At 49.8% G+C, this 5,000-nt stretch overlaps 1 protein-coding gene across 1 annotated transcript in view; it reads right to left on the bottom strand.

The window, feature by feature from the left end:
- LOC106586935 (neuropilin-2) overlaps positions 1–5,000 on the bottom strand; it is a 251,886-nt gene that overhangs the window by 18,462 nt on the left and 228,424 nt on the right.

Here is a 5,000-nt window from a genome sequence, read left to right as displayed (position 1 = left end):
AGAGAGACACCCTCCCAGACCAGGAAGACACCCTCCCAGACCAGAGAGATACCCTCCCAGACCAGAGAGACCAGGGAGACACCCTCCCAGACCAGGAAGACACCCTCCCAGACCAGGGAGACACCTTCCCAGACCAGGGAGACACCCTCCCAGACCAGAGAGACCAGGGAGACACCCTCCCAGACCAGGGAGACACCCTCCCAGACCAGAGAGACCAGGGAGACACCCTCCCAGACCAGAGAGACACCCTCCCAGACCAGGGAGACCAGGGAGACACCTTCCCAGACCAGGGAGACACCCTCCCAGACCAGAGAGACACCCTCCCAGACCAGGGAGACCAGGGAGACACCCTCCCAGACCAGGGAGACACCCTCCCAGACCAGAGAGACCAGGGAGACACCCTCCCAGACCAGAGAGACCAGGGAGACACCCTCCCAGACCAGAGAGACACCCTCCCAGACCAGGGAGACCAGGGAGACACCTTCTCAGACCAGGGAGACACCCTCCCAGACCAGAGAGACACCCTCCCAGACCAGGGAGACACCCTCCCAGACCAGGGAGACACCCTCCCAGACCAGGAAGACACCCTCCCAGACCAGAGAGACACCCTCCCAGACCAGAGAGACCAGGGAGACACCCTCCCAGACCAGGGAGACACCCTCCCAGACCAGGGAGACACCCTCCCAGACCAGAGAGACCAGGGAGACACCCTCCCAGACCAGAGAGACACCCTCCCAGACCAGGAAGACACCCTCCCAGACCAGGAAGACACCCTCCCAGACCAGAGAGACACCCTCCCAGACCAGGGAGACACCCTCCCAGACCAGGGAGACACCCTCCCAGACCAGAGAGACCAGGGAGACACCCTCCCAGACCAGAGAGACACCCTCCCAGACCAGGAAGACACCTTCCCAGACCAGGGAGACACCCTCCCAGACCAGAGAGACCAGGGAGACACCCTCCCAGACCAGGGAGACACCCTCCCAGACCAGGGAGACACCCTCCCAGACCAGAGAGACACCCTCCCAGACCAGAGAGACCAGAGAGACATGCTCTGCTCACACTTCCTATAATGGTCCAGGCCTAAAACACACAAAAACAACACTAGACACTATGGAACACAAATCTTCTACTATCTCATCCTGGAATATACGAGGTCTGAGGTCATCTGCCTTTAGCCTAAAGAGCAGGAACCCAGACTTCATTAAATACATTGGAAATATAGACATTGAGGAAGAGAGAGAGGGTCCAACACCTCACACCTGTACCAGCCAACCTCACTCTACTAGAATCTGATGTCAAATGTCTACTGTTTGCTGATGATCTGGTGCTTCTGTCCCCAACCAAGGAGGGCCTACAGCAACACCTAGATCTGTCCCCATCCAAGGAGGGCCTACAGCAGCACCTAGATCTGTCCCCAACCAAGGAGGGTCTACAGCAGCACCTAGATCTGTCCCCATCCAAGGAGGGCCTACAGCAGCACCTAGATCTGTCCCCAACCAAGGAGGGCCTACAGCAGCACCTAGATCTGTCCCCAACCAAGGAGGTCCTACAGCAGCACCTAGATCTGTCCCCAACCAAGGAGGTCCTACAGCAGCACCTAGATCTTCTGCATAGATTCTGCCAGACCTGGGCCCTGACAGTAAATCTCAGTAAGACAAAAATAATGGTGTTCCAGAAAAGTTCCAGTCGCCAGGACCACAAATACAAATTCTATCTAGACACAGTTGCCCTAGAGCACACAAAAACTAAACATACCTTGGCCTAAACATCAGCACCACAGATAACTTCCACAAAGCTGTGAACGATCTGAGAGACAAGGCAAGAAGGGCCTTCTATGCCATCAAAAGGGAACATAAAAACGCAACAGCCCAATTAGGATCGGACTAAAAATACTTCAATCAGTTACATTACCCTCTATGGCTATGAGGTCTGGGATCCACTCACCAACCAATAATTCACAAAATGCGACAAACACCCAAGTATCCTGAGAGTACAACGCAAAACCCCAAATAATGCACGGAGATGAAACTAGAGAAGAGTCTCCTCAGCCAGCTGGTTCTGAGGAGAGGAAGCTAGAGAAGAGTCTCCTCAGCCAGCTGGTTCTGAGGAGAGGAAGCTAGAGAAGAGTCTCCTCAGCCAGCTGGTTCTGGGGAGAGGAAGCTGGAGAAGAAACAAACGCAAACAGACCCCACAGAGCCCCAGGACAGCAACACAATTAGACCCAACCAGATCATGAGAAAACAAAAAGAAAATTTGTTAACACATTGGAAAGAATTTACAAAAAAACAGAGCAACCTAGAACGCTATTTGTCCCTAAACAGAGAGTACACAGCGGCAGAATACCTGACCACAGTGACTGACCCAAAATAACGAAAAACCTTGACTATGTACAGACTCAGTGAGCATAGCCTTGCTATTGAGAAAGGGAGGCAAACCTGGCTCTCAACAGAGGACAGGATATGTTGCCACTTTCCTACAAAATGAGGTGGAAACTGAGCTGCACTTCCTGCAAAATGTACGACCGTATTAGAGACACATATTTCCCTTAAATTACACAAAGAATTGAAACACAAATCAAATTTAGAAAAAAACTCCTGTATCTATTCCGCAAAATTGCCCAGTGTGCAGTCCTATCAGAAAAATGTGTGACCTGCTGTCACAAGAAAAGGGTCAACCAGTGGGTCAGAAACACCAATGAAATATAACCCAAATATTTCAAGGAAAAAATCTAAAGTAAGTTTGTTCTGAAGTATTTGAGTGATATAAGAAAGATCAGGAAACATATTTGTTTTCATATATTTTGCAGTAAAACAGTCTCCAAATGTACTTTACTTCCATACATTTTTTCAGCTGGTACCGGGGACCTTCAGACGAGTTTTGTGAGACCTGAGAAAAACATCCGACGTGTTTGTGAGAGTCTCATCTTTCCATCTTGCAGAAGAGCGACATGATGGACGCAGTGGAATGAGATACTTCACCCCCAGATGTCTCTGGCTTAAACTGGCAGATTTAGATTTCCCCAGGCGTGGACATCGACTTTAGGCTTTTAAATGTCTGATTTATTTTTTTCTTTGTTGTTTTGTTTATTGCTTATTTTACTTGAACATTTCTCATGCCAATAAAGCCTCTTTGAATTGAATTAAGAGAGAGAGAGAGAGAGAGAGAGAGAGAGAGAGAGAGAGAGAGCGAGCAAGCGAAGGAGAGAGAGAGAAAGAGAGAGAGAGAGAGAGAGCAAGCGAAGGAGAGAGAAAGGGAGAGTAAGAGAGAGAGAGAGAGCGGCAGACTACCAGACAAGCTAAATGCCTTCCATGCTCGCTTCGAGACAAGCAACACTGAACCATGCATGAGAGCACCAGCTGTTCTGAACGACTGTGTGATAACGCTCTCGGAAGCCGATGTGAACCAAACCTTTAAACAGGTCAACGTTCACAAAGCCGCTGGGCCAGACAGATTACCAGGACGTGTACTCAAAGCATGCGTGGACCAACTGGCAAGTGTCTTCACTGACATTTTCAACCTCTCCCTGACCGAGTCTATAATACCTACATGTTTCAAGCAGACCACCATAGTCCCTGTGCCCAAGGAAAAGAAGGTACCCTGTCTAAATGACTACTGACCCGTAGCACTCACGTCCGTAGCCATGAAATGCTTTGAAAGGCTGGTCATGGCTCACATCAACACCATCATCCCAGAAACCCTAGACTCACTCCAATTTGCATACAGCCCAAACAGATCCACAGATGATGGGATCTCTATTGCACTCCACTCTGCCCTTTCACACCTGGACAAAAGGAACACCTATGTGAGAATGCTATTCATTGACTACAGCTCAGCGTTCAACACCATAGTGCCCTCAAAGCTCATCAATAAGCTAAGGACCCTGGGACTAAACACCTCCCTCTGCAACTGGATCCTGGACTTCCCAACGGACCGCTCCCAGGTGGTGAGGGTAGGTAACAACACATCTGCCACGCTGATCCTCAACACTGGGGCCAAGACAGTTGTGAAGAGGGCACGACAAAACTTATTCCCCCTCAAGAAACTGAAAAGATTTGGCATGGGTCCTCAGATCCTCAAAAAAGTTCTACAGCTGCACCATTGAGAGCATCCTGACCGGTTGCAGCATCGCCTGGTATGGCAACCGCTCGGCATCTGACCGCAAGGCGATACAGAGGGTAGTGTGTACGGCCCAGTACATCACAGGGGCCAAGCTTCCTGCCATCCAGGACCTTTATACCAGGCGGTGTCAGAGGAAAGCCCAAAAGAATTGTCAGAGACTACAGTCACCCCAAGTCATAGACTGTTTTTTCTACTACCGCACGGCAAGCGGTACCGGAGCGACCAAATCTAGGACTAAAAACCAGCAACGCCAGCATGGTGTGTGCAACGCCAGGGTTGTGGGTTCGATTCCCATGGGGGACCAGTACAAAAAATAAAAAAATACAAAAATGCATGAAATGAAATGTATGCATTCACTACTGTAAGTCGCTCTGGATAAGAGCGTCGGCTAAATGACTAAAATGTAAAATGTAAAATGTAAAAAGTCTCCTTATTAACAGCTTCTACACCCATAACACCGTGGGAACAATTCATCAAATGGCCACTGGACTATTTACCCCCCCCCCTCCATTTTTATTTTACACTGCTGCTACTCGCTGTTTGGTTCTCTGGTTCTCTGGTTCTCTGGTTCTCTGGTTCTCTGGCTTTCTGGTTCTCTGGTTCTCTGGTTCTCTGGTTCTCTGGTTCTCTGGTTCTCTGGCTTTCTGGTTCTCTGGCTTTCTGGTTCTCTGGTTCTCTGGTTCTCTGGCTTTCTGGTTCTCTGGTTCTCTGGCTTTCTGGTTCTCTGACTGTGCTTTGCTGTGCTTCAGCCAGCCTGCCCCTACCAGACAGACAGACAGACAGACAGACAGACAGACAGACAGACAGACAGACAGACAGACAGACAGACAGACAGACAGACAGACAGACAGACAGACAGACAGACAGACAGACAGACA

Source organism: Salmo salar, chromosome ssa25 (genome assembly GCF_905237065.1).
Source record: "Salmo salar chromosome ssa25, Ssal_v3.1, whole genome shotgun sequence".
Lineage (NCBI taxonomy): Eukaryota > Metazoa > Chordata > Actinopteri > Salmoniformes > Salmonidae > Salmo > Salmo salar.
Note: the sequence above shows the minus strand (reverse complement) of the source record. Positions and strands in the feature narration are given on the sequence as shown.